The 13868-nt window shown below is 38.9% G+C and overlaps 1 protein-coding gene across 1 annotated transcript in view; it reads right to left on the bottom strand.

Moving 5' to 3' along the window:
• Positions 1-8130: 8130 nt before the first annotated feature.
• The window catches only part of LOC133639921 (endonuclease V-like), a 156571-nt gene continuing 150833 nt past the window's right edge, over positions 8131-13868 (bottom strand). Inside the window, exon 10 of the mRNA XM_062033617.1 lies at positions 8131-8147. The gene's annotated coding sequence lies outside the window, so the exon portion shown is untranslated. The remainder of the gene's footprint in view (positions 8148-13868) is intronic.

Raw genomic sequence — 13868 nt, 5'->3', positions numbered from 1 at the left:
AAAACCACATCAAGCTAGCGGTGTACGAACAAAACATGAAATGTGGGCTAACACTTTACACATACTGTGATATGATTGTTCATGTTTGTGTTTGGCATTACAGACTCAAAACGTGAGTCAGGTGCTGACGTAGAAGCTAGCTTATCTCTCGCTGTAGCTAGCTCACGGCTAAAACCGTAGCATGCCGACGTGTTAGTACGCTAGAAAAATATTTCCTCAGTGTTCACTCTTACAAGAACAGTGTGGCTTGGTTTTTATACAGGTTACAAAACGGAAATGAAGTATTGTTGGCGGTTTTTGGATGCATTTTTAAAGTGATTTAGTGGTAAAAAAAAATGTATTGTTCCCATTAGCTAACCACCTACAACAGGGATGTCAAACTGGTTTTCAGTGAGGGCCACATGGCAGTTAATCAGAGGGCCGCTTGTAACAGTGAATAATGTATGAATGTTCCTCTAGGTTTCATTATTAATTAAATAAATTGTTTTAAGTAGACTGTCGATTTTACAGTAAAAACCTTACATTTACAACATTTTACTGTAAAAGTGTTTTTTTTTTAAATTTTTACAACATTTTAGGGTAAATGGAAAAACATTACCATTGTTTTTTGGGGGGGTTTTACGAAAAAAGCTGGAAGCTTAGTTGCCAGAGTTTTACTATTAAATTGACATAGTTTTTTTACAACATTATATTGTTAATGGAAAAACAGTACAAGTTCTTTTTTTTTGATTCTGGCAACTTAAAGGCCTACGGAAATTAAATGTGTTTATTTAAACGGGGATAGCAGATCCATTCTATGTGTCATACTTGATCATTTCGCGATATTGCCATATTTTTGCTGAAAGGATTTAGTAGAGAACATCGACGATAAAGTTCGCAACTTTTGGTCGCTGATAAAAAAAAGCCTTGCCTGTACCGGAAGTAGCGTGATGTCACAGGTTGAAAGTCTCCTCACATTTCCCCATTGTTTACACAAGCAGCGAGAGCGATTCGGACCGAGAAAGCGACGATTACCCCATTAATTTGAGCCAGGATGAAAGATTCGTGGATGAGGAACGTCAGAGTGAAGGACTAGAGTGCAGTGCAGGATGCGTCTTTTTTCGCTCTGACCGTAACTTAGGTACAAGCTGGCTCATTGGATTCCACACTTTCTCCTTTTTCTATTGTGGATCACGGATTTGTATTTTAAACCACCTCGGATACTATATCCTCTTGAAAATGAGAGTCGAGAACGCGAAATGGACATTCACAGTGACTTTTATCTCCACGACAATACATCGGCGAAGCACTTTAGCTACGGAGCTAACGTGATAGCATCAGGCTTAACTGCAGATAGAAACAAAAGAAATAAACCCCTGACTGGAAGGATAGACAGAAGATCAACAATACTATTAAACCATGGACCTGTAACCACACGGTTAATGCTTTCCAGCCTGGCGAAGCTTAACAATGCTGTTGCTAACGACGCCATTGAAGCTAACTTAGCAACGGGACCTCACAGAGCTATGCTAAAAACATTAGCTATCCACCTACGCCAGCCAGCCCTCATCTGCTCATCAACACCCGTGCTCACCTGCGTTCCAGCGATCGACGGTGCAACGAAGGACTTCACCCGATCACAGATGCGGTCGGAGGCTAGCGTCGGATAGCGCGTCTGCTATCCAAATCAAAGTCCTCCTGCTTGTGTTGCTGCAGCCAGCCGCTAATACACCGATCCCACCTACAGCTTTCTTCTTTGCAGTCTTCATTGTTCATTAAACAAATTGCAAAAGATTCACCAACACAGATGTCCAGAATACTGTGGAATTTTGAGATGAAAACAGAGCTTTTTGTATTGGATACAATGGTGTCCGAATACTTCCGTTTCAACGATTGACGTCACGCGCATACGTCATCATACATAGACGTTTTCAACCGGAAGTTTAGGGGGAAATTTAAAATTGCACTTTATAAGTTAACCCGGCCGTATTGGCATGTGTTGCAATGTTAAGATTTCATCATTGATATATAAACTATCAGACTGCGTGGTCGGTAGTAGTGGCTTTCAGTAGGCCTTTAACTGCCATTTTTTCTACCATAACAACAAATGTACTGTCTTTCCATTTACAGTAATACACCGTTAAAAACAACAAGCGTAGATTTTACAGTCAAAAACTGGCAGTTCAATGTACAGAATTTTAACGCAAATAAATGGTAGTTTTTTAAATGTATCTACAGTAATATGCTGTAAAGAACAACGTAAAATGTATTGTCATTTTTTATTAATTTGATGGGTAGTTTGCTGTAAAGTTAAGTATTTATATTTAGACAAAAACATGTTGGGAAAGTATGTTAATATACTGTAATATTTGTTGCAATAATAGATACTAATAAAGTTTATAAGGCATGCATTTTCAAGCAGTGAATATATTTTTTGAAAAAATTACATTTACTGAGAAAATATGAAGTACGGGCCAGATAAAATGATGTTGCGGGCCAGGGGCCGTACTTATCAAGCTTCTTAGAATTACTCCTAAGAAGTCTGCTAAGAGTTGACTTAAGAGTAAATAAATTCTTCGCTGAAAGCTGCACTTAAAAGTTAGTTATCAAGTGTCTTACTCACACTTTCAGCAAAGTGTAGGACTGAATCTTTAGTGTCACACTCAGAGCTGAATTACGACATTACTATGTGCCGTAAACGGAATTTTAGGTGACGTCATTTCTGTATCCATAGAAATGACCAATCACGGAAGGGAATCCCTTGTCTAAGAATAAAGAAATATCTTGGAAATATTTAAGTGGACAATGGGAGTGTATATTTTGACAATAAACTACAAAATAATACAAAACAAACTAGTCCCCGCCGGCACTCACGCTACCGCTCCCTCTCTTCTATCGCCCACACACTCACTGACGTCACTCACCTCACGGCCACACACATACGCTACTGTCATAACATTTTCTTTCCAATTCATTAATTAGGCAACTAATTTGAAACTGGTGTGGGTGGCTCTATATATACTAGCCCACTGCAGACACATGCAGAAATCAACAAGGAATCGAAAAGTATTAAATCTGTGACAAAAATAATATCCGCTCTGTCTAAACGATACCGTTTGATCAGCTGCTCGTCATCAAAAAAAAAAAAACATTGTTCCGTTCCCTGAACGTTCGCGCACGTCTCTCTCGCCTCAGTGCCATCCCCTGCTGGCAACTCCTAACCACTTAAGACACCTCTGAAGGTCTCTTAAATATCGTGGAGAGTAGGAGTGATTCTTAGACTTAAGAATGTTGATAAAAAGCTTTTATTCTTAAGTTTGAGAGTAGGACTAAATTTCGCAAATTCTCAGGACTTAAATGTAAAATGGCACTCTAAGAAGCTTGATAAGTACGGCCCCAGATCTGGCCCCCGGGCCTTGAGTTTGACACCTGTGATCTAGAACGAGCTGAGATTTACATGTAAAACTGAAAAAAACCAAAAAACACCTTTTGTCTTCTTTTCTTTCAGAAGTGTTATCTGTCTTTACTAATGCAGTCGCAGGTGAGCCGAGAGTTTGACTTTTGTCAACAAACTCCCCTTGAAGTGGAGAAGCTACTTCAGAAGAGCTCTGATTCAAGACAATCTTAAGAAGAAAAGTTAAGACAGTTTATGGTTTTCACGGTGAATAACTTTGGCGCTGCTAAAACTCAAAAGCTTCCCTATTGAACATCAGACATTAGCAGTGATCCCATGAAAAAGCAGAGGACAGGCAAGAACAACAAACGTTTCCAAAAAACCTTTCAACACCTAAACCAGGGGTGTCAAACTCATTTTAGCTCAGGGGCCACACGGAGGAAAATCTGTGCAGACGCGGGCCGGACTATTAAAATCATGGCATTAAAACTAAAAAAAATAAAGACAACTTCAGATTGTTTTCTTCGTCTTACTTTGGCCAAAAATAGAACAAACACATTCTGAGAATATTACGATAAAAATATAGAAAAAAATACCCGGCAGCGGTAAAGTTTAGATCCATGAAGGAAAGAAGAAAATGAATGAATGTTTACAACTGAATACATTTACATATGCATAAAAATGTGTTTTCTTTTGTATTATTATTTTTAATGAATTAAGTGAAGTTTATGACAACCTTTTTCCCAAACACAATATAGAATGTGAGATATAACAGGATAAATGCTTAAATTAATCATTTGTTTTCAAAACGCTTACAAAAAAGTGGGACCCCAAAAATTTACTGTAGGACCCCATTTTAAAATTCCTAGTGCCAACACTGATGGAGTGTTGGTGCGTGCAAAACAGCAGCAGGTGGCTGTGGCCTGTGGGCCGGTTCTAATACTAATCAAATGTCATCCCGGGGGGCCATACATCATTTATTCAGTTCCAGCCTTGACTTTGACACCTAGGCCCTAAACCAGGGGTGTCCAAACTGCCATTTGCAGCCCGCAGGTCATTTTTTAACGGCCCCACGGCACATTTTAAAAATACGATTGAAAAAAATAAAAAAACATTAAAAGTGGTATTTAAAGAGCAAACAGGTGAAATGTAACAAGAAAATGTTGCAATGTTTACTCTAATAACACAAAGCTGCCATGTAGGCTGTTTCTTTCTTTAAAAAATAATAATGAATCAAAATCAATGTCATTATGAATTATTGACCTTTTCAAGGCTCCAATTACGTCACATTAAATATTTGGAGATATTTCTTGGGGAAAATGTTGCATATTTTGTGTTTGCCATGTAAAAAAACGAGCTGTTTTTTTTTTTTAAAGAAGGGCCTCAAACGAACAAACAAAAAACATAAACAACAATAAAACTTATAATTGACAGATAGATCTGAAGTTGATCTCGAGATTATTGTGTTCAAAGCAAACAGTAACAAAAAAAAATTATAATTTATTTTTTAACACTTTAATGAGTCAGGACCCTTTTGGATCCCCTACAATTTTAGTGTGATTAGTTTTTAAGTGTCATTGCTCAAAAAATAATAATGAATTAAAATCAATGTTGTTATGAGTTATTGACCTTTTTAAGGCTCCAATTATTATATAATATCAAATATCCCACTAAAAAATGTTATTGGGTGAAAATATTGCATTATTTGTGTTTTTTTTCATTAAAAAAAAGGGTTTTCTTTGACAAAAAGAGCATACCATTTAAATCTTTAAAAAATGTTATATTGACAGATAGACCTAATGTTGATCTAGAGATTTAAAAACTTGAATAATAACACAAATAATAATACTGAATAATAACACATTTTTTATATTTTTTGGACCAAAACCCTTTGGGGTCCCCGGGATCAAGCCTGAGTGGAAGCCTAAATGTATATTTTTTATACATACAGTATATTGTATTGGTTTTTAAAATAAAAAATATCAAAATGGCCCCTGCTAGTTTAGATTTTTCAATGTGAGGCCCTCAGTGGAAAAACTTTGGACACCCCTGCCCTAAACGGACAATTTTTAAGTTTTTAATACTATGACTGGACAATTAGTTTCATTGATACATTAAACATTATGGACATGAACACTAATTCCAAACATAAAATTCGCCCCTATATTCTTAACTAATGTACTAGCATTTATTTAGGTACAAATATCACAGATTACATTACAAAACATCTTTGACAAAGCACGACCGTAATGCAACACAATTTTTCATTTTTTTAATAGTGGTAGCGGGGGTGTATGTTGTAGCCCGGAAGAGTTAGGGATGCAAGGGATTCTGGGTATTTGTTCTGTTGTGTTACGGTGCAGATGTTCTCCCGAAATGTGTTTGTCATTCTTGTTTGGTGTGGGTTCACAGTGTGGCGCATATTTGTAACAGTGTTAAAGTTGTTCATACGGCCTCTCTCAGTGTGACCTGTATGGCTGTTGATCAAGTATGCCTTGCAGTCACTTTCGTGTGTAAGCAGAAGCCGCATACAGCATGTATGTATGGCAGGCACGCTGTTAGTATGGTGTAAAAGCTGACGCGTCGACAGGTTGTAGAGGACGCTAAAGGCAGTGCCATCACGGCACGCCCTTAATATTGTTGTCTGGGTGAAAATGGTGAGAAATTTGGGAGAATGGTTGCCCCGGGAGATTTTCGGGAGGGGCACTGAAATTCGGGAGTCTCCCGGAAAAATCGGGAGGGTTGGCAAGTATGAGGGGGTGTGACGTTCATAGGTTGTCAATATTCAGTGTTTTATCGTTCATAGTTAATATTGTACATCCCACTTTCTTTATTTTCATGTCTCATTCAGTAAAAAAAAAAAAAAATTAAGGCGGTCTGTCATAACGTTTTTAGCATTCAATCAGACATTATTGTGAGGTTTTGTATTATTGTTCCTAAAAATATATATAGCGGCCCCCAGACACATTTTTTTCTCTAAATTTGGCCCCTGGGTCAAAATAATTGCCCAGGCCTGTAATAGAGTGTGATCAGTGTGATGGAGAAGCAAACTTGACTTGGCAACGTTTTCATGTACAATCACACGTTATCAAACATTTGGGTGTTTCTTCATGTTTTTGCCGCATTTTGGCTGGTGTTTTTGTCCAACGTACGAGGGAGGTACTGCTAAATGCGCAGCAAATGTACCATATTTTTCGGACTGTAAGGCGCAAGAAGAAGCCGAACAGCCCAAAACTCGACGAGTGAAAGAGTTTGTCAAATTTCCGCAGAACGTTCCGTATTTTTCGGACTATAAGGCACAATTCAAACCCTTTTGTTTTCTCAAAAGTCGACAGTGCGCCTTATAACCCGCCTAATGTACGGAATAACTTTGGTTGTGCTTACCGACCTCGAAGCTATTTTATTTGGTACATGGTGAAATGATAAGTGTGACCACTGGATGGCAGTCACACATAAGAGATACGTGTAGACTGCAATATGACTAAACAACACCAACATTTTATATGTTCCATTGAAAATATAGAACATTACACACGGCGCTCAAAAATCTATCAAAATGTTTTAGTACGACTTTGGTAAGCTATGAAGCCGCACCGCTTGATGGATTGTACTGTGCTTCAACATACGAGTATTATTATGGTGTGTGTATAAGGTAAGACATATTATCTGGCGTTTTGTTTCACAATATTATGCAAAAGAAACTTGTCTTACCTTCTAGGTCCTGCTGATCTGTATTTGGGATCTGCATAAGTCCTGAAATTTTTCGCGTGTCCGCCTTTGTAGTCGATAAGCTTCTTCTTTTTCTCTATCTTCTTGTTATGGGACATTCATCCTCCGCTGTTGCCATTTCTAATATATGTCAGGAAGTGGGGGTGACGAACCCCAAGATGCAGAGATGGCAGGCTTGATACAGGAAGACATGACTTTTAATGTCCAAAAAAAATGCGGGAAAAACACAAACCAGGAACCAGGAGACAGGAAACAGGTGAACAGGAAACAGGAAACAAGAAGCCTGTAGACAGCAACAGTCCACAGCTGACTGGAGGGCGAGGCAAGTATAACTAGCAGCCGGCTGATTGACACCAGGTGTGGCCAGGTGCCAATCAGCCGCAGCTGGGGGGAAACAGCGCTCAGGGAGACAAGCAGGAAACTCAACAAAAATAAGAGCCCTGACAGGAAATAAAACACAGAGGAAGTGAAGTGTATCTATATAGCGCTTTTTCTCTAGTGACTCAAAGCGCTTTTACATAGTGAAACCCGACATCTAAGTTACATTTAAACCAGTGTGGGTGGCACTGGGAGCAGGTGGGTGCCCAAGGACACAACGGCAGTGACTAGGATGGCGGAAGCGGGGATCGAACCTGGAACCCAACCGAGCTATACCGCCCACAGGAAAAACCAAAACATAACCAAACTGTCAGTGACAAGCCTGACAATATAAAGTAGTGTAAAGTTCTTACTTATATCTGTCAGTAAACTCGCCATGAAAGCGCTAAAACATACCGGTGTAGTGAGTTTACTTTATTCACCCGAGGAACTTTAGTTATGAGAGAGTTCCGGTCGGACGGTTTTTCACGGGACACATTTCCGGCGGATGAGGAGATGCTGCTCCGTTATTGATTGAAGCAAAGTCTGAATGTCATTAGAACAGTTAGCGCCATCTTTTGACACTTCTTCCACTCCCGTCCTTGCACGCTACACCGCTACAACAAAGATGGCGGGGAGAAGACGCTGCCGAAGGTGAGCCACGTAAATAAGACCGCCCACAAAATGCCTGTAAGAAAGCGACTTGAAGATGATCCGTAAAACATCATCTATGCAACATTTTGACCAAATAGACCACAAGGAAGTGTTTTACATTAAGAAAAAAATAGAGATGTCCGATAATGGCTTTTTTGCCGATATCCGATATTCCGATATTGTCCAACTCTTGATTACCAATACCGATATATACAGTTGTGGAATTAACACATTATTATGCCTAATTTTGTTATGATGCTGGATGCATTAAACAATGCAACAAGGTTTTCCAAAAATAAATCAACTCAAGTTATGGAAAAAAATGCCAACATGGCACTGCCATATTTATTATTGAACTCACAAAGTGCATTATTTTTTTTTAACATGCCTCAAAACAGCAGCTTGGAATTTGGGACATGCTCTCCCCGAGAGAGCATGAGGAGGTTGAGGTGGGCGGGGTTGAGGTGGTTTAGGGGGTAGCGGGGGGTGTATATTGTAGCGTCCCGGAAGAGTTAGTGCTGCAAGGGGTTCTGGGTATTTGTTCTGTTGTGTTTATGTTGTGTTACGGTGCGGATGTTCTCCCGAAATGTGTTTGTCATTCTTGTTTGGTGTGGGTTCAAAGTGTGGCGCGTATTTGTAACAGTGTTCAAGTTGTTTATACGGCGACCCTCAGTGTGACCTGTATGGCTGTTGACCAAGTATGCATGGCATTCACTTGTGAGTGTGTGAAAAGCCGTAGATATCATGTGACTGGGCCGGCACGCAAAGGGAGTGCCTTTAAGGTTTATTAGCGCTCTGTACTTCTCCCTACGTCCGTGTACATAGCGGCGTTTTAAAAAGTCATACATTTTACTTTTTGAAACCGATACCGATAATTTCCGCTATTACATTTTAAAGCATTTATCGGACTGCCGATATTATCAGACATCTTGACAAAAAATAAATAATCATATGACTCCTTTAAAGGCCTACTGAAATGATTTTTTCTTTATTTAAACGGGGATAGCAGATCCATTTTATGTGTCATACTTGATCATTTTGCGATATTGCCATATTTTTGCTGAAAGGATTTAGTAGAGAACATCGACGATAAAGTTGCAACTTTTGGTCGCTGATAAAAAAAAGCCTTGCCTGTACCGGAAGTAGCGTGACGTCAACAGTTGAAAGGCTCCTCACATTTTCCTATTGTTTTCAATGCAGCTAGAGTGATTCGGACCGAGAAAGCGACGATTACCCCATTAATTTGAGCGAGGATGAAAGATTCGTGGATGAGGAACGTTAGAGTGAAGGACTAGAATGCAGTGCAAGACATATATTTTTTCGCTCTGACCGTAACTTTGGTACAAGCTGGCTCATTGGATTCCACACTTTCTCCTTTTTCTATTGTGGATCACAGATTTGTATTTTAAACCACCTCGGATACTATATCCTCTTGAAAATGAGAGTCGAGAATGCCAAATGGACATTCACAGTGACTTTTATCTCCACGACAATACATCGGCGAAGCTCTTTAGCTACTGAGCTAACGTAATAGCATTGGGCTCAAATGCAGATAGAAACAAAATAAATAAAACCCTGAATGGAAGAATAGACAGAAAATCAACAATACTATTAAACCATGGACATGTAAATACACGGTTAATAATTATCAGCCTGGCGAAGGTTAACAATGCTGTTGCTAACGACGCCATTGAAGCTAACTTAGCAACTGGACCTCACAGAGCTATGATAAAAACATTAGCTCTCCACTTACGCCAGCCAGCCCTCATCTGCTCATCAACACCCGTGCTCACCTGCGTTCCAGCGATCGACGGTGCGACGAAGGACTTCACCCGATCACAGATGCGGTCGGCGAGACGGAGGAAGTCAAGGTGAGTTCGGCGGCTAGCGCGTCTGCTATCCATCTCTGTCCTCCTGGTTGTGTTGCTGTAGTCCGCCGCTAATACACCGACCCCACCTACAACTTTCTTCTTTGCAGTCTTCATTGTTCATTAAACAAATTGCAAAAGATTCACCAACGCAGATGTCCAGAATACTGTGGAATTTGGAGATAAAAACAGAGTTTTTCGGTATAGGATTCAATGTGTCCGCATACTTCCCGTTTCAACGATTGACGTCACGCGCATACGTCATCATACATAGACGTTTTCAACCGGAAGCTTAGCGGGAAATTTAAAATGTCACTTTATAAGTTAACCCGGCCGTATTGGCATGTGTTGCAATGTTAAGATTTCATCATTGATATATAAACTATCAGACTGCGTGGTCGGTAGTAGTGGCTTTCAGTAGGCCTTTAATGCGCCCTATAATCCGGTGCACCTTTTGTATGAAAATAGACCTGATTAGACCCGCTCATCAGCAGTGCGCCTTATAATCCGGTGCGCCCTATGAGCCGGAAAATACATGTAAAAAAATGTCACCCTCCCACGAGGTTTCCTGTGGCTCATTTATTCCTATCCATGATTTGTAGGCTCAACATGACGGACTCACAGAATCTTATTTGCAGGGAAATCACATGGAATGCTGCAACAGTAACCCCAAATACAAAAGTACACTATACAGAAATAAGCGAGTATTGTACGAGCAAGATGAACACAATATTTCTTCACGGTATTGATGCGTGTGTGTGTGTGTGTGTGTGTGTTGGACAGGAAGAGAATCAAAGGGATGATTCAGCAACTGAATGTAAGCCAAGAGAAAGCTTGCTGTGACAAGACAGGCAGGAGATGCAGGCAATGACGAGACGCATAGATTTCCAGCCGGAAGATGCGTGGTGTGATCTTCACGCTGCGAGCATGACGAGGAGCATCAATAACGAGGTGGGAGGAAAGCAGGAAGACAAAGGACAACAGGACCCCACATGACTGAGTCTCCTGCTCTCCCACCACATCATTGCGTGGTCACGATGATGACACGTTGGTTTAGGACCCAGAAGATCAAGATGATGAAGAAGGTTTTAGTTACTGGGATTTTTACACTCAGGATTCTTTTATTCCCTGGGTGCTGTTGGCAGTGACAGGATATCGACTGCAGAAACCTGCGGGTGATAGATTGGACTTTTCTACCGGGTGTGTGGCTTTAAGCTTGGAGGCTGCCAGATGTTTCTTTCTTTTGCTGGCCTGTGGCACCTTTTAGAAATACAAGTAAAAGAAGAGAACAGCGGCAAACGAGGATGTACAAAACCCAAATCCAGTGAAGTTGGCATGTTGTGTAAATGGTGAATAAAAACAGAATACAATGATTTGCAAAATTTTTTCAACTTATATTCAATTGAATAGACTGCAAAGACAAGATACTTAATGTTTGAACTTGCAAATAATCATTAACTTACAATTTAATGGCAGCAACACAATGCAAAAAAGTTGGCACTGGGGCATTTTTACCACTGTGTTACATGGCCTTTCCTTTTAACAACACTCAGTAAACATTTAGGAACTGAGGAGACCAATTTTTGAAGCTTTTCAGGTGGAATTATTTCCCATTCTTGCTTGATGTACAGCTTAAGTTGTTCAACATTGTCGTATTTTAGGCTTCATAATGCGCCACACATTTTCAATGGGAGACAGGTCTGGACTACAGGCAGGCCAGTCTAGTACCCGCACTCTTTTACTACGAGGACATATATATATATATATATATATATATATATATATATATATATATATATATATATATATATATATATATATATATATATATATATATATATATATAAATATATATATATATATATATATATATATATATATATATATATATATATATATATATATATATATATATGTGTGAGTGTGAATGTTGTCTGTCTATCTGTGTTGGCCCTGCGATGAGGTGGCGACTTGTCCAGGGTGTACCCCGCCTTCCGCCCGATTGTAGCTGAGATAGGCTCCAGCGCCCCCCGCGACCCCGAAGGGAATAAGCGGTAGAAAATGGATGGATGGATGGATATATATTTATATCTAATATATATATATATATATATATATATATATATATATATATATATATATATATATATATATATATATATATATATATATATATATACACTACCGTTCAAAAGTTTGGGGTCACATTGGAATGTCCTTATTTTTTAAAGAAAAGCACTGTACTTTTCAATGAAGATCATTTTAAACTAGTCTTAACTTTAAAGAAATACACTCTATACATTGCTAATGTGGTAAATGACTATTCTAGCTGCAAATGTCTGATTTTTGGTGCAATATCTACATAGGTGTATAGAGGCCCATTTCCAGCAACTATCACTCCAGTGTTCTAATGGTACAATGTGTTTGCTCATTGGCTCAGAAGGCTAATTGATGATTAGAAAACCCTTGTGCAATCATGTTCACACATCTGAAAACAGTTTAGCTCGTTACACAAGCTACAAAACTGACCTTCCTTTGCGCAGATTGAGTTTCTGGAGCATCACATTTGTGGGGTCAATTAAACGCTCAAAATGGACAGAAAAAGAGAACTTTCATCTGAAACTCGACAGTCTATTCTTGTTCTTAGAAATGAAGGCTATTCCACAAAATTGTTTGGGTGACCCCAAACTTTTGAGCGGTAGTGTATATATATATATATATATATATATATATATATATATATATATATATATATATATATATATATATATTGTATATACATATATATTTTATATATATGTATATATATATATATATATATATACAGCCCGGCCCCCGGCCAAATTGTTTTAACCCAATGCGGCCCCCGAGTCAAAAAGTTTGGGGGCTCCTGGTTTAAACCGTGCGTATTTTAAAGAAAACATGCCAAGCTCAGTCGCCACTTTTTCAGCGACCTGCCGAGGTCCACCAACATCAACATGACAAATCTTGCAAAAGTGCAAGGCTTCTTTGCCCTCGCGGGCACAGGAAACGGCTTGGCATTTAGCACACGTGTGAAGACACGGCCTCACAGACGCTGCCTTTGGACTCGGTTGAGAAAGTGCAGACTTCAAACTGATTTTTTTTTGTCGACAGGTGGTCCTCGTTAAAGAAGCACATGTAAAATGTAAATTTATGACTGACAGAACGCTTCATAGGATTTTACTGCAATCCTATTCCTAGCCGCTACCTGCTGCGTCCCTGGTTAGAATAACAGGATTTTTTTCTTTTAAGCGAACCCCCTCCAGTGCTCGTCTCAAAAGGCGATTAACCTGAGTTCAATGTAGAGTTGGGAAGATTTAAACATTTTGTTTAAACAATGGCGAAATTGTTTTACACACACAAGAAAGTAACACGTTTTTTTGTTTGTTTGCACAAAACATGCATCAAATTAAATTCAAGGTTGATTAAAAAACCCTTAATGAAAAAGAGGGGATTTTTTTTTCCCATTGTAATAATAATAATAACATTCTGCTTATGGAACCTGGTGTGACAGCTTTTTGTGGTTATGAACACGCCCACATAAATACATGCAGAATGTGCCTCGCATGTGAGGAAGAATTACATCACTCATTAGTAGGACTAATCGAATGAAAGTGTTAATGAGTATTAATCCATCATAGGGTTGTATGGTATTGGTATAGTACAGCGATACTAATGAATAGAGATGTCCGATAATATGCTGTAAAATGTAATATCGGAAATTATCTGTATCGTTTTTTTAATTTATTTATTATTTTTTATTAAATCAACATAAAAAACACAAGATACACTTACAATTAGTGCACCAACCCAAAAAACCTCCCTCCCCCATTTACACTCATTCACACAAAAGGGTTGTTTCTTTC

Source organism: Entelurus aequoreus, linkage group LG22 (assembly GCF_033978785.1).
Source record: "Entelurus aequoreus isolate RoL-2023_Sb linkage group LG22, RoL_Eaeq_v1.1, whole genome shotgun sequence".
Taxonomy (NCBI): Eukaryota; Metazoa; Chordata; class Actinopteri; order Syngnathiformes; family Syngnathidae; genus Entelurus; species Entelurus aequoreus.
This window is presented reverse-complemented; position numbering and strand designations above follow the sequence as displayed.